Here is a 17,572-nt window from a genome sequence, read left to right as displayed (position 1 = left end):
GGGATATGTATACATTGTACATTAAGAAATAAGGTGTAACATTCTTGTGTATGCCTGTTTTCACAATTAGCACTTTGTTTACAGACAGTTGCACTTCATAGACAAGTATACCCTACTTTCCCTCCAGTTTTGCCAGGCCTCACCTATCTCTTGATTCCTTCACTCATCCAGCCCACTCAGTTGCAGGTGGAATGGCGCTCTGCACTCCATTTGTATGCCTGTTTGTTCTCTCATGGCTTGGAAGCCTTTGCCACTGATGGAAACCCCTCCATTGGCATGTATGCAGGTGGGGCTGCCAGCATTTGGGAATATGGAGTGCTGTGACAGCTGCTGTCTCACCACAAGAAGTTGTGGAGACTAACCACATATATTCTGTACACAGATCAATTACTGCAAGAACATACTTAGTTGATTTCCGATGAGATGGACTTTAGATATTCTACTTGAGTGACCTTTTGTCTAAATTCAGGGGTTAAACCACATTCCTAATTGGTAATTGTCATAGCTAGGAAGTTTTCTCTGGGTGCTAGCTTTCCTCCCACATCTCAAAGATATGGCAGCAGTTTGATTAGCTGGAATTGGAATTGGTGTTGGTTTATTATTGTCACATGAACTGAGTTACAGTGAAAAGCTTGTCTTGCATACTATTCATACAAATCAGTTCATTACACAGTCCGTTGAGGTAGAACAATATAAAAGAATTACAAAGAGCAGAATAAAGTGTAACAGCTACAGAGAAAGTGCAGTGCAGGTAGACAATAAGGTGCAAGATCGTAATGATGAAGATGTTGAGATCGAGAGTCCATCTTAACTGTAAATTATACCTTGTGTAGGTGATTATCAGGCAAATCAGGAAAAAAATTGATCATAAGAGAACCAATTACAGGGAAGTATGGGAGGAGTGAACTGTTTGAATGTTTTGAGAACTGACACACTCTCAGTTGCCACTTTATTGGGTACAGGAGTTACCTAATAAAGTGGTCATTGAATATTATGCTGCATGTTCGTGGTCTTCTGCTGCTGTAGCCCATTCACTTCAAGGTTTGTCATGTTGTGTGTTCAGAGATGCTCCTCTGCACACCACTGTTGTAACGCGTGGTTATTTGAGTTACTGTCACCTTCCTGTCAGCTAGAACCAGTCTGCCATTCTCCTTTAACCTTTCTCATTAACAAAATGTTTTCACCCACATAACTGCCGCACACTGGATTCTTTTTGTTTCTCACACAATTCTCTGGAAAAACTCTAGAGACTGATGTGCGTGAAAATCTCAGGAGATCATCAGTTTCTGAGATACAGGTACTCAAACCACCCCATCTGACACCAATAATTATTTCACAGGCAAAGTCACTTAGATCACATTTCTTCCTAATTTTGATATTTGGTCTGAACAACAACTGAACATGTTGACAATGTCTGCATGTTTTTATGCATTGAGTTGCCTCCATATGATTGGCTGTTTAGATATTTGTATTAAGAAACAGGTGTAGAGATGTACCTAATAAACTGGCCACTGAGTGTATAGTGGGTGTTTCTAGGGCCAAAGTGCACAGCCTCAGAATAGAGGACAGAGATGAGTAGAAATAATTGTAGCCAGGGTGTGGTGAATCTAGACTGTCCAACGTCGAGGACACCTTCAAAGGATGATGCTGCAGAAAGGCGGCATCCATCATTAAGGATCCTCATCACCGAGGGTATGCCCTCATCTCATTGCAACCATCAGGGAGGAGGTACAGAAGCCTGAAGACACATACTCAGTGCTATAGGGACAGCTTCTTCCCCAGCACCATTAGATTTCTGAATGGACAATGAACCCATGTGAACTACCTCACTATTTGTTTCCTTTTTTTTGCTATCTCTTTGCATTACTTATTTAATTTGTATGCCCATAAGACAATGAATCTCAGACTTGAATATGGTGACATATAAGTACTTTGATCAAAAAATCTACTTTGAACTTTAAAGTCATCTCGGTTGATTTTTACAGATGCAATGCCTTCACCCTGTTCCACTCACCGTGAGTGAATAATGCCCTTTCCAATCAAAGAGTGACATACGTTGTTATTTCATCAGCAGGGACAAGGATTGTGGGTGCAGAAGTCACAGAAAATGGAATTAAATTGTTTAAGGTAAATTTTGTGGTTAAACAAAAGGCAGCTGTTATTTAAATTTGCATTGATGCTACTGTATTTCCTTGTTCTGCTCTGAATGCCTTCAATTCAATGAATCTCAGGAATCCTGGTGGGGAGATCTGCGAAGGCTACTGGGGAGACTTTAAACTAGAATGGTTGGGGGGTGGGGGGTGAGAATCACATTGAAGAGACTAGGAGAGAGGAGGTTAGTTCACAAATAGAGAAAGCTAGTAGACAGTGTGTGAGGGAGGATAGGCAGGGGACAGAGAATGGGAGCACTCAGACCGAAGATGTAGGGGAGAAGGAAGAAAAAAAACAACGAAGTTGTTTGCACCATTAGGGACAAACAGAGTAAGAGATGGAGAGTTTCTTAAATGCATCTATTTTAATGCTAGGAGCATTGTAAGAAAGGTGGATGAGCTTAGAGCATGGATTGATACTTGGAAATATGATGTTGTAGCTATTAGTGAAACATGATTGCAGGAGGGGTGTGATTGGCAACTAAATATTCCTGGATTTCGTTGCTTCAGGTGTGATAGAATCGGAGGGGCAAGAGGGGGAGGTGTTGCATTGCTTGTCAGAGAAAATATTACAGCGGTGCTTTGGCAGGATAGATTAGAGGACTCGTCTAGGGAGGCTATTTGGGTGGAATTGAGGAATGGGAAAGATGTAGTCACACTTATTAGGTTATAGACCACCTAATCGGGAGCGAGAATTGGAGGAGCAAATTTGTAAGAAGACAGCAGATATTTGTGGTAAACACAAGGTTGTGATTGTGGGAGATTTTAATTTTCCACACACAGACTGGGAAACCCATTCTGTAAAAGGGCTGGATGGTTTGGTGTTTGTAAAATGTGTGCAAGATAGTTTTTTTTTGCAGCAATACATAGAGGTACCAACTAGAGAAGGGGCAGTGTTGGATCTCCTGTTAGGGGATGAGATAGGTCAGGTGACAGAGGTATGTGTTGGGGAGCACTTCGGGTCTAGTGATCACCATGCCAATAATTTCAATATAATTATGGAGAAGGATGGGTCTGGACCCAGGGTTGAGTGGTAGCTGTGTGGAACAAGCTTCCAGCAGAAGTGGTAGAGGCAGGTTCGATATTGTCATTTAAAGTTAAATTGGATAGCTATATGGACAGGAAAGGAATGGAAGGTTATAGGCTGAGTGCAGGTAGGTGGGACTAGGTGAGAGTAAGTGTTCGGCACAGACTTGAAGGGCCAGGATGGCCTGTTTCCATGCTGTAATTGTTATATGGTTTTATATATATGATTATATATGGTTTTATATGACATACTGTATATGTACTTTGATAAATTTAGTTTGAACATGTATATATACACCTCATGGTAATTTATAGTTTTTATCATTATGTATTGCAAGGTACTGCTACTGCAAAGTTAACAAATTTCATGAAATGTACCGATAATATTAAACCTGATTCCGATTCTGATATGATTCATCTCGTTGCATGCATTATGCAAGGTTTGATTACCAAATCTTGAACACATTAATAAGTCACTTTTAATTGACGCAATCAACATTCAGAATTCGCCACTGTGTGCTTCCAAACTGATTACCATCACAGAGCCTCCCATCTGACTTTATGCCAGATACCTCTTAAAGCACAATGTGAAGCTGATTCACTCTCTGCATTTTTCAATTAATTCCATTCATTCAAATGCTCAGCCGGACTTGGTTAGATCTCCCTCACATTAATCATTTCCTCCACTCATCACTGATTCCTATCAATCATTTTGCTGAGGTTTCTGATGCACATTTATTAATTCTCTGCAGCTTCACTGCACAAACGTTTCGTTTTCCTCTGATGCGATGTCTGTGCCATAATGTTATAATTTTCCTGGTTTTTGTCCATAAGCCACTGAAAATTATTATTCTTTCAATTCTTCAGAGGAAGTTTATTTTATATCTCTGAACTTACATTTCTTTACTCATTGCATTTTGGCCATTTATTGATGCTTTTAATCTCACTAACTTTCACACTCTAGTGGGGAGGCTAGTGCCCATGACGGAGACGGCTGAGTTTGTAACTTTCAGCAGCTTTTTCTGCTTCCATGGTATCAGAAAGCCATACAACAAGTTTGTCACAATTAACCATTTCTTGAATTAATGCATTTTTAAAAATCTTTTGCCACTCAGTGGCCTCACATACTATATGAAACAAATATTATTATTTATTAGCGTTTGCTTAAGTCCTGGAAACAGACAACCATAAAATGAAAGGAACACTTTACAAAAGAGAAGGAAGGAATTGAACAGTGGTGCTTGAGAAAGAAATGATGCGGGAGGAGAGAGAGCAGTGCGCCGTGTGTGCGTAGCCCTCCGGTGAAAAATGATATCGCATCCGTTAAATGGGGGCCAGAGACAATTCTGATTTGATGGAGAGGGACGTGAAAGCAGAGGAACATCTGGAGAAATTTCTGAAACGCTCATTCACTGCTGTCATTACTGCGTGGTCGGGAATCTTCCGGAGGGTAGGTCTCAAAATCCTGGCTTTGCCTGCTGTTGGCGACCGAGATTGAGGTCGAATCGTTCGGACAGAGGTGGCACTCAGTACTCGGTGTCGGAGAGCTGATTCGGAGGCTCGAAGTTTTCGGATGACTCAGAGTCGAACTGTGGTCGGCATAGCAGGGAGAGTTTTTCTTCCTTCTCCCTGAAATGTGAAATGTGGGACATTTGAGAGACTTTGAACTTTTACTGTGCTCATGGACTTCTTCATCAAGTTATGGTATTGTTGCACTGTTGTAACTATATGTTATAATTATGTGGTTTTGTCAGTTTTTTCAGTCTTGGCCTGTCCTGTGTTTTGTGATATCACACTGCAGGAAATATTGTATCATTTCTTAATGCATGCATTACTAAATGACAATAAAAGACGACTGCATGTCTTCATAATCTAAAAAAATTTACCCAACCAAATCCTATCATCATAGTTTAAACCTCGAAGTAGATTTATTATCCAAGTATGTATACACCCTGTATGTATAAAGTGGCCACTGAGTGTACATTTGTGGTCTTTTGCTACTGTAGCCCATCCATTTCAAAGTTCAATGTGTTGTGCTGTCCTGCACACCACTGTTGTAACATGTGGTTATTTGAGTTACTGTCACCTTCCTGGCAGCTTGAACCAGTCCGGCCATTCTCCTCTGACCTCGCTCATTGACAGGGCATTTTTAACCACAGAGCTGCTGCTCACTGGATGTTTCTCACACCATTCTCTATAAACTCTGGAGACTTTGTGCATGAAAATCCCAGGAGATTAGTAGTTTCTGCGCTGCTCAAACCAGCCCAGATGGCACGATCATTCCACAATCAAAGCCACTCAGATCGCATTTCTTCCCCATTCTGATGTTTGATCTGAACAATTGAGCCTCTTGACTGTATCTGCAAGCTTCTACGCATTGAATTGTAGAGTTCTAGAAAAGGAGTCCATAGTTGTGGAATCAGTTCAGTGTTGAGGTGAGTGAAGTTGTCCACACTGTTCAGAGGCTGGATGGGTGTAGTGTAATATCTGCCCTGAACCTGGTGGTGTGGGACCCAAGGCTGCTATACCTCCTACCTAATGATGACAGCAACAAGACAGCATAGCTTGGATGGTGTGAATCCTTGATAACGGATGCTGTTTTCTTGTGTCAGTGCTCCTTGTAGATGTGCTTAATAAGGGGGAGGGCTTCTCCTGCGACAAACAGAACTATATCGAGCACTTTCTGCAGCCTTTTCCATTCCTCAGCATTGGTGTTTCCATACCTGGTCGTGATGCAACCAATCAGTATACTCTTGTTCATCTATAGAAGTTTGCCAAAGTTTTACATGACATGCTGAATCTGTGCAACTTTTAAGAAAGTAAAAGTGCTGTCATGCTTCTTTGTAATCTTCCAGCAGTATATCCTTAGTCTTGGATGTTATAGTGTGTCACACATGATTAGTAAGGGAGAAGACCAGTGCAGAGGTGCAGTATAATCTAGGCATGACTGATCATGTTGAACTAGAATGAATTTGGGTTGAACTAAGGAATTGCAGTGGGAAGTAGATTTTGATGGGAGTTATTTATAACGCACCATTTAAATAGATTTTAAACTGGGCATGGCATAACTCGGGATATTAGAGGTGTGGGTAATTAGAGAATGAAGAATTTGGGCAGTACAGTAGTGCGGTTACCACATTCACTTTACAGTGCATCAATCACTGATCAGAGTTCAATTCCCACTGTAAGGAGTTTGTACATTCTCCCCATGACTATCTGGGTTTTCTTCGGGCTCTCCGGTCTCCTCCCACGTTCCAAAGGCATAGGGGTTAGAGTTAGTGAGTTGTGGGTGTGCAGCGTTGTTTCTGGAAATGTGGTGACAGTGATGGTTGCCCCCAGCACTTCACAAATGCTGATGCAAATGATGCACTTAGTTTGATGTTTCGATACACATGTGACAAGTAATGGACAGGAAAAGTTCTAAAGGGATATGGACCAAATGCAGGCAAATGGGATTAGCTCAGAAAGGCACTGGGGTCAGCATAGGCCAGTTGGGCAGAAAGACCTTTTTTCTACACTGTATAGCTCCAGGACTCTAGGTAAGCTTGCGAACTTGTCTTTTTTTAAAATCCAAAAGTCCAATCTCTTGCACATTATGACTGAACTCCATCAATCCTGTTATACAATTGCTTTTCTCACAGGAGCAATACAGGCTGCATACTCATGCAATGTGATTACAAATAGCAGAAGACATACTTTCTCATTACCTGTCCTTTCAGACTGTGAGAGATCTCATTTTCTGCTGTTAATTTGTTATACATTAAGTGTTTTTCTTTTGGTGTTCTTGCTCTCAAACAAAGTGGAGCTTTTATTTGAAAAATATCAGCAGGGCTGTTCTTAGCTACCACAGCAACTACAAGCTTTCATCTTCATCCAGCTACTCTTTGTAAATGTGTGACTGGGAGCTGTTAACAATATGAATCACCCATTCACACTTTGAAATGGATTGCTTTCACACCAAAAACATACTCTTGATAATGAAACTGTCCCTAAAACTGGCTATAACTCCAGAAACATCATATATGATCTTCAACATCTGGATATTCAAGATTCAAGTTCAAGTTGAATATAATGAGATCTTTTAGATCAATTACTGGAGATGAAGATGGAGATGGGTTTTAATTTAGTTCAAGTTTATTGTCATTCAACCATACACACCTAAATGACACATCATTCCTCTGGGCTGAGGAACAAAACACAATGCATATAGTCACACACAGCACATATAGTCACAAAATAATATTGGCACAAGTCCTTGATTGTCATTGCCTGAATCAGAATCAAGTATAATATCACCAGCATATGTCATGAAATCTGTTGCCTTTGCAGCAACAGTACAGTGAAATACATAATAAAAGAAAAAAACTGTATTCTGATAAATATTTAATAGTTAAAAAGTAGTGCAAAAGCAGAAATAAAAGAAATAGTGAGGTTGTATTCATGGGATCAATGTCCGTTCAGAAGTTGGATGGTAAAGGGGAAGAAGCTGCTCCTGATTGGTTCAGGCGTCTCTACCTCCTTCCTGATGGTAGCATTGAGAAGAGGGCATGACCTGGGAGGTGGGGGACCTTAATGATGGACTCTGCCTTTTTAAGGCAACACTTCTTGAAGATGTCCTGAATACTACAGAGGCTAGTACCCATGATGGAGCTGACTAAGTTTACAACTCTCTGCAGTTTATTTCAAATCTGAGCTGTCGCTCCATCCCCCTATACTAGACAGTGATGCACCCAGTTAGAATGTTCTCCACTATATATCTGCAGAAATTCGCAAGTGTTTTTGGTGGCATACATAGAACATAGAATAGTACAGCACAGTACAGGCCCTTCGGCCCACAATGTTGTGCCAACCCTCAAACCCTGCCTCCCATATAAGCCCCCACCTTAGATTCCTCCATATACCTGTCTTGTAGTCTCTTAAACTTCACTAATGTATCTGCCTCCACCACTGACTCAGGCAGTGCATTCCACGCACCAACCACTCTCTGAGTAAAAAAACCTTCCTCTAATACCCCCTTTCAACTTCCCACCCCTTACCTTAAAGCCATGTCCTCTTGTATTGAGCAGTGGTGCCCTGGGGAAGAGGCGCTGGCTATCCACTCTATCTATTCCTCTTATTATCTTGTACACCTCTATCATGTCTCCTCTCATCCTCCTTCTCTCCAAAGAGTAAAGCCCTAGCTCCCTTAATCTCTGATCATAATGCATACTTTCTAAACCAGGCAGCATCCTGGTAAATCTCCTCTGTATCCTTTCCAATGCTTCCACATCCTTCCTATAGTGAGGTGACCAGAAATGGACACACTGCTCCAAGTGTGGCCTAACCAGAGTTTTATAGAGCTGCATCATTACATCACGACTCTTAAACTCTATCCCTTGACTTATGAAAGCTAACACTCCATAAGCTTTCTTAACTACCCTATCCACCTGTGAGGCAACTTTCAGGGATCTGTGGACATGTACCCCGAGATCCCTCTGCTCCTCCACACTACCAAGTATCCTATCATTTACTTTGTACTCTGCCTTGGAGTTTGTCCTTCCAAAGTGTACCATCTCACACTTCTCTGGGTTGAACTCCATCTGCCACTTCTCAGCCCACTTCTGCATCCTATCAATGTCTCTCTGCAATCTTTGACAATCCTCTACACTATCTACAACACCACCAACCCTTGTGTCGTCTGTAAACTTGCCAACCCACCCTTCTACCCCCACATCCAGGTCGTTAATAAACATCACGAAAAGTAGAAGTCCCAGAACAGATCCTTGTGGGACACCACTAGTCACAATTTTCCAATCTGGATGTACTCCCTCCACCACCACCCTCTGCCTTCTGCAGGCAAGCCAATTCTGAATCCACCTGGCCAAACTTCCCTGGATCCCATGCCTTCTAACTTTCAGAATAAGCCTACCGTGTGGAACCTTGTCAAATGCCTTACTAAAATCTATATAGATCACATCCACTGCACTACCCTCATCTATATGCCTGGTCACCTCCTCAAAGAACTCTATCAGGCTTGTTAGACATGATCTGCCCTTCACAATAACATGCTGACTGTCCCTGGTCAGACCATGATTCTCTAAATGCCTATAGATCCTATCTCTAAGAATCTTTTCCAACAGCTTTCCCACCACAGACGTAAGGCTCACTGGTATATAATAACCCGGACTACCCCTATTACCTTTTTTGAACAAGGGAACAACATTCGCCTCCCTCCAATCCTCCGGTACCATTCCCGTGGACAGCGAGGACATAAAGATCCTAGCCAGAGGCTCAGCAATCTCTTCTCTCGCCTTGTGGAGCAGCCTGGGGAATATTCCGTCAGGTCCCGGGGACTTATCTGTCCTAATGTATTTTAACAACTCCAACACCTCCTCTCCCTGAATATCAACATGCTCCAGAACATCAACCTCACTCATATTGTCCTCACCATCATCAAGTTCCCTCTCATTGTTGAATACCGAAGAGAAGTATTCATTGAGGACCTTGCTCACTTCCACAGCCTCCAGGCACATCTTCCCACCTTTATCTCTAATTGGTCCTACCTTCACTCCTGTCATCCTTTTTTCTTCACATAATTGAAGAATGCCTTGGGGTTTTCCTTTACCCTACTCGCCAAGGCCTTCTCATGCCCCCTTCTTGCTCTTCTCAGCCCCTTCTTAAGCTCCTTTCTTGCTTCCCTATATTCCTCAATAGACCCATCTGATCCTTGCTTCCTAAACCTCATGTATGCTGCCTTCTTCCACCTGACTAGATTTTCCACCTCACTCGTCACCCATGGTTCCTTCACCCTACCATTCTTTATCTTCCTCACCAAATCTCTTTCGAATTCCTCATGAAATATAGGCACTGTTATGCCGCCTTTGTAGCTGTACCGATATATTGGGTCCAGGTTAGATCCGCAGAGATATTGACACCCAGGAACGTGAAATTATTTGCTGGTTCCACTTTTGATCCATCTATGAGGACCCATCTTATCCTTTATGAAGTCCTTAATCAGTTCTTTGGTCTTACTGTTGTTGTGCAAGGTTGTTGCTGCAGCACCACTCAATCAGCTGATATACCTTATTCCTGTACGCCATCTTGTCACCATCTGAAATTCTAGCAGCAATAGTTGTATCATCAGCAAGTTTATAGGTGGCATTTGAGCTGTTGCTGTCCGCAGAGTCATGGGTGTAGAGAAAGTAGAGTAGTGGGCTGAGCACACACCCCTGAGATTGACAGGTTGACATAAAGTGCGAGTTTATTTATCTCATGTACATCAAAAGCACTTAACATCAAATAAGATAACCACATTGAGTTTACTGCATGTAACTCAATCCACCTAATCTATTTTATAAGCAGAGGTGCGTGTAGCAATGTCGTTCAAGTTCAAGTCTAACTTTAATTATCATTCATCCATACACTTGAATGCAGCCAAATGAAATAGCTTTTCTCTGGGGCAAGAATCAAAACACAATACCGACAGTCACACACAGCACACAGCGCATATATTTATGATAGCAGAAAAGCATACGGACACAAGAAAATAATATGTTTCAAATCCCTGAGAGGCATGGCCTGCAGATCGATGGTGCATAGCCGTGTTTCTGCAAGAACAAGCAGCATTTCCTCACCATACGCTAGTGCAGATGGACACAATCCAGCTTGTCTTCCACCGAGCGAGCACTGGAAGCACCAACAGGAAAGGCCAGTCCCCAAACAGGCACGTATTCCAAAGTGCCACAGGGGCCTCTGTACTCTCACACACCACCAGGAACACCACAAACACCAGGAGAGGTGTTTTCTCTCCTGGGTGGCTGCAACAGACAACACTATGGCACGAGGGCTCGGTCCGTGCATCAACTGAGGTCATGCAGATCTCCTTCCATCGGACTTGCCGATGAACCAGGGCATGCAGTGTTCTAGAGAGGAAGATTATTGAATCACTGATGTATTTTACTGTATGTTTCGATGTACATGTGACAAATAAAGAGAATGTTTAATCTTTAATCATTGTAGGATTTTTAAACCCATTCACACAATTGGTAGAAATAGGAACTTACAAACTCAGACCGTGTCTGATTGTGAACAATTAGATCTGGTTTATGCATCAGATGGAAAAATTTACCCTTTAGGTTATAACATATGTGTCCTTGGGATGGCTCAGAATAATTGGAACTCAAGCAAGACTCCTAGCACAAAAGGCTGAAGTACTCCTAGGCTAAGGGAATCCTTGACTGAAGAAATTCTACACTGAGGTACTCCTACACTGAGGTACATCTGAGCTGATGTAATCCTAGGTTGAGGTACTACTATGTGAAGGTACTTCTAGACTCAAGTGCTCCTCAGCTGAGGTTCTCCTATTCTGAGGTACTCCCAGACTGAGGTAATTCTAGGCTGAGGTACTCCTTGACTGCGGTAGTCTGGGGCTGAGGTAATCCTAGGCTGAGACATTTGTAGGCTGATGAAATCCTAGACAGAGACTCCGGGGTTGAGGTGATTCTTGGCTGAGGCACTCACAGGTTGAGGTACCCCTAGGCTGAAGTAAGTACCCTAGGCTGAAGTAATCCAAGGCTGTGGTACTCTGAGACTGAGGTACTCCTAACCTGAGGTAATCTGAGAGGAGAAGATGGTGGCACGACGCAGCTCACAGCGGCCACTCCGGTGGTGATGTCTGTTATTTGTCAAGAAGGGTGCCGTGCGCAATCCTGATTTGATGGAGACAGACATGAGAGCATGAAGGGACATCTAGTGAAACTTCTGAAATGCCTGCTTCACTGCTGCTGCTACTGTGTGGTCCAGAATCTCCGGAGGGGAAGGCCACGAGTCCTCGGCTTTGCTTGTTGCTCGGTGGCTGGGGTGGGGTTGAAGCGCTCAGCAGAGATGGTGCTCGGTGCTCGGTGTCGAAGGGCTGGTCGGAGGCTTGAAGTTTTGGGACGGATTCAGAGTCTGCTGCAGTCGGGTAATTCCAATGGCGCTGCATCGGCGAGTTGGCGGCACTTGGAGGTTCATGGCGGGGAGAGTTTCTCCCTTCTACCGTCTGTGTGAGATGATGAGGCTATCGGGACTTTGAGACTTTTTTTTACCATGCCCATGGTCTGCTCTTTATCAAATTACACTATTGCTTTGCACTGTTGTAACTATATGTTATAATTATGTGGTTTTGCCAGTTTTAGTCTTGGTTTGTCCTGTGTTTCTTGTGATATCATTCTGGAGGAACATTGCATCATTTTTTAATGCATGCATTTCTAAATGACAATAAACGAGGACTGAGTGTCCTCATAATTTAATCCTAGGCTCAGGTACCCTTGGCTGAAGTAGTCCGAAAATGATATACTTATAGAGTGAAGTAATATGATCCTACTTTCTCCTCATAAGTTTATATACTTCTATCAAATCTCCCCTCATTTTTCTATGCTCCAGGCATTTGTCAGACATATACAGAGGGTTTGTTCCCTCTGGGCCTGTATTTGCTGGAGTTTAGAAGAATTGTGGATTATCTCATTGAAACCAATCAAATATTGAAAGGCCTCGATAGAGTGGATGTGTCACAAGTGCGGAGCAAGGGTGGACCCAAATGCAGGACACAAACACGTTTTGTAGGGTTAACTAAATAGAGTTTATCAATAATTACAAGGAAAGCCATGACACAAGGATAGAACAGAGAGAAATCAAGGAGAGAGAAAAACTGAAGGAGGAATAAGCATAATGGACTAAGAATCCAGCCCTGGACTTATGCTGGGATTCAGTGTCTGGGCTAGGACTAGACTAGGAAAGAGGGACTTGGACAAGGACTCCGAGCCAGAGACTGGACAGGGACACAGAACCTTGGTCTTGATTCGGGCTCGGACCCCGGATCTAGGCGAGGACAAGTCACGGCAAGGCAACAGGACTGGACGAGGAACTCCTGCACAGGACGAGAACACAAAGCTTTGACTTGGACTAGGACTTGGAACTGGAAACTGGAACTCGGGACCCAGACATGGACTGGATACTTGAACCTCGGAGCTTGGACTTGAAAGACAGGAACATGGAACACAGAGCCGGGACCCCTCCTTGGGAACAGGACGTAGGGCCAAGACTCATACACAGAATGCTGAACACGACGAGACGGTTCCCAACACAACGATAGACAGTTCTTCACCTGGACACAAGTTTGCTCCAAGCAGCGGTGAGCTCTTGACTCACCCCGGCGGGTTAACTTTGACAGACCCGCTCTGGCAAGGGAAGGCAGCTTGCTGGCACTTGCTTCGGGAGGAGACTAGGCTTGCTCCGGCAAGAAGCTTAGTTGGCTTGCACTAGCTTCGGTGACTTCATTACGCTCCATAACGCTCTCGCGCTGAACGGCTGAAAGCCGGAGGCTTATAAATGTAATCACCAAGCCCGAAGGACACGGAAAAACAGGGAATTCAAGGGAAACGAGGAGTCAATGGTCCTGATCGTAAAACAAACAAAGGAAATTTAAATGGAACCCAATCTGGACCATGACCGGATGTGGAAAGGACGTTACCTATAGTGGAGGAGTCTAGGACCCAAAGGCATTTGAGTCAATCCTCTCGAGCTGGCACTACAGACAGTGCTTAATGGGAGGGTCAGATCAATTTTCTTCCTCAGCTGTTTTGTTTTCACTTCCCAAGTCAGACAGTTCTTTGCCATGAGATAAGATCATATGATATACAGTACTGCGCAAAAGTCGAAGCCATATATATATAGCTTGGGTGCCTAATTCTTTTGCACGTAATTGTAGTCATTTTATGTATTGTACTGTAGTCCTACTGCCTCAAAACAAAAATCATGAGATAAACACGACAAAGGCTGGAGATGCTGGAAACCCAGAGTAACACACACAAAATGCTGGAGAAACTCAGCAAGTCAAGCAGCAGCTATGGAAGTGGAGAGACAGTCGAAGTTTCAGGCCAAGACCTTTCTTCAGGACTGGGAAGGAAGGGGAAGGTGCCAGAATAAAAAGTGGGGGAGAGTGGAAAGAGGCTAGCAGGAAGGTGGTAGGTGAAGCCAGCAGGGTGGGATAAGCCAAGGGTTGGTGAAGAAAGAATCTGATAGGAGAGGAGAGTGGACCATAGGAGGAGGGGAAGGAAGAGAGGGCACAGGGAGAAGTAATAGACAGGGGAGAAGAGGTGAAATGTCAGAGTTGGGAATAGAATGGGGGGGATTTGTTTATTGGAAGAAGAAATCAATATTCATACCATCAACATGTAGGAATCACAGATGGAATATAAAGTGTTGCTCCTCCACCTTGAGGATGGCCTCATCTAGGGACAAGAGGAGGCCATGAACTGACTTGCTGGAACAGAAATGGGAATGGGAATTAAAATGATTGGCCATTAGGAAGCCCTGCTTCTGGCTGTTGGAACTGAGGTGCTCGACAAAGCAGTTCCCCACTTTACAACAGGTCTCACCAGTGTAGAGGAGGCCACATCGGAAACATCCGTCACCATAGATGGGCTGCCTGGGGCCCTGAATGGAGGTGAGGGAGCAGGTGTGTTGGGCAGGTGTAGCACTAAGGCCATTTGCGGAAATAAGCACTGGGAGGGTAGTTGGGATGGATGAATATAGAAAGGAATTGAGGAAGGAGTAATCGCTGGAGAATGCAGAGAGTCGGGGTCGGGAGGTGATAAGGATCTGTTTAGTGGTAGGATCCCTTTGGAGATGGCAGATGTTATAGAGGATGAAGTGTTGGATGCAGAGACAGATAGGGTGGGAGATGAGGACAAGAGGAACTCTGTCACTGTTCAGGCAGTGAGAAGATGGGGTGAGCACGGATGTTCAAGAATAGAGAAAAGGTGGTTGAGGGCAGCAACTATAGAGGAGTCATGACAAATGTGAGTGATGATAAACCTGGACTGTGTGGGAAGGGTGAGGAGAGAAGGGAATCATGGTTTGGAAAAGGGGAAGGGAGAGGGGAGGGGAGGGAGTAGGAAGCACCAGAGAGACATTCTGTAATAAACCAAATGTTTGGAATCAAATGACCTTGCCTGGAGTCTCGGGGCTGGATGTGTCTGCACCCACACCTCCCCCCACCTCTAGCACTCCTTCTCTGCCGCCCATCCCACACCCCTCCCACGGCTCTCCACCCTTTGCTCCAGCCAGATTTCTTAACTCATTCTCCACTCCACATTGACAAATGCAGTACTCTGCAAAGGTCTTGGGCATCCTAGCCATATGTATGTTCCTAAAACTTTTGCTCAGTACTGTAGGAGATGAATTAGGCCACTTGAACGATTGAGTTTGGTCTGCTATTCCAATGTGCCTGATTTATTATCTCTCTCAACCCTATTTTCCTGTGTTCTCCCTGTAACCTTTGATGTCCTTACTAATCAAGAACCCATCAAATTCCGCTTTCAATATACCCAATGACTTTGCCTCCACAGCCATTTCGCCAATAAATTTCACAGATTCAGCACTTTCTGGCTAAAGAAGTTCCTCTCATCTCAGTTCAAAAGGATGCCCTTCCATTCAGGTCAGTGCCCTCTGATCACAGATGCCTCGTTGTAGGAAACATCCTCTCCAAGTCCACTCTATCTAGCCCTTTCAACGTTCGATAGCTTTCAAAGAGATCCCTCCTCATTCTTCTAAACTGCAGCGAGTACGGCCCAAAAGTGCTCCTCAAATATTAACCCTTTTATTCCCAAGATCATTCTCGTGAATCTCCTCTGGACCCACCCCAATACCAGCACATCTTTCCTTAGAGAAATGGGGCTCAAAACTGCTCACAATACCTCCTGATGAAAGGTCTTGGCCCAAAATGTTTAACTGTTTATTAATTTCGATAGGTGCCGCCTGGCCTGCTGAGTGCCTGCAGCATTTTGTGTGTGTCACAATGCTCCAAGTGCGGTCTGAACATTGACTTATAAAGCTTCTAACTCGATGGCAATTAGATTGTGCAGTGACTGCAGAATACTTCAAGGATTCAGATTCTAACCAGGGGTCAAATTTCCATGGTAACACAGCGCCTTGCACATTTTTGCATAGCTTTAATAAACACATAAACCAGAGTGCTACATGGAAAATTGGAAATCCCGATCTGTGAATAGGGCCCAGCAAGGGAGACCTCCATTGGTCAGGTTTGACCATGGATGTTCATCATAGCTGTCTAGATACGCAAGCCAGGGCAGTACAATATGGAAAGCAAGCTCATATGAATGTAATTGTGAAGAAAGCTCAGGAATGCCTCTACTTCCTTAGGAGTCTGTGGAGATTTGGCATGTCAAACGTCCATAGCTGTGTAGTGGAGAATGTATTGACTGGCTGCATCAGGGCCTGGTATTGGAACACTAACACCTTTGAATGGAAAATCCTACAAAAGGTAGTGGATTCAGCCCAGTACATAACAGGTAAAGCCCTCCTCACCATTGATCACATGTACATGAAATGCTGTTGTAGAAATGCTGTGGTGAATCTGTGGAAATCTCTGTCACAGGAAACAGTTGGGGCCAGTTCATTGGCTATATTTAAGAGGGAGTTAGATATGGCCCTTGTGGCTAAAGGGATCGGGGGTATGGAGAGAAGGCAGGTACAGGGTTCTGAGTTGGATGATCAGCCGTAATCATATTGAATGGCGGTGCAGGCTCGAAGGGCCGAATGGCCTACTCCTGCACCTATTTTCTATGTTTCTAAAAGCAGCATCCATCATCAGAGATCCTCACTACCCAGGCCATGATCTTTACTTGCTGCTGCCATCAGGTAGAATAAAAGAGCCTCAAGACTCACTCCAGCAGGTTCAGGAGCAGTTACTACCCCTCAGCCATCAGGCTCTTGAATAAAAGAGGGTAACTTCACTCACTTGTCCATCCATTGAGATGTTCGCACAACCAATGATCTCACTTTAAGGACTTTTTCTCATGTTTTCTCATGTTCTCATTATCTATTGCTATTCATTTATATTTGTATGTGTAGTTTGCTCTTTCTAGTTGATCTTTCATTGATCCTGCTATAGTTGTTATTCTATAGATTTGCTGAGTATGCCCATAGGAAAATGATTCTCAGGGTTGTATGTGGTGACATATTTGTACTTCGATAATACAATTTACTTTGAAATTTTGTGCTTTGACTTTGAAGCTTCCCCTCTCCATGCATCTGATGAACCCAAAGGAACAGCGGGGACTGATACAGTTTGGCACCAGCAGAATCGCAGGAGTTGCCAGTCAGCGTTGAACTCAATGTAGGACTAACTTAGGGACTCCAGCTCCAGATTTTTTCCCTCAGGGTTTACTCCTGAAGCCTTCTTCATGAGTGGGTGTAACCACAAGGCAGCGGAGGTTTGAGATCAGAGTTTTCCTTCTCCTAGATGAGCTGCCAACCACGGCTGCTGAGCCCCATCTGCACAAAGCGACTAGTTTTAAGACGCCAGTAACCTGTCTTTACCCCCTCTCCTGTCAGTAGAAATGGTTCTGCTGGGC

The sequence above is a fragment of the Mobula hypostoma genome, chromosome 3 (assembly GCF_963921235.1).
Source record: "Mobula hypostoma chromosome 3, sMobHyp1.1, whole genome shotgun sequence".
Taxonomy (NCBI): domain Eukaryota; kingdom Metazoa; phylum Chordata; class Chondrichthyes; order Myliobatiformes; family Myliobatidae; genus Mobula; species Mobula hypostoma.
The sequence above is the reverse complement of the archived record's forward strand: the minus strand, read 5'-3'. Positions refer to the sequence as shown.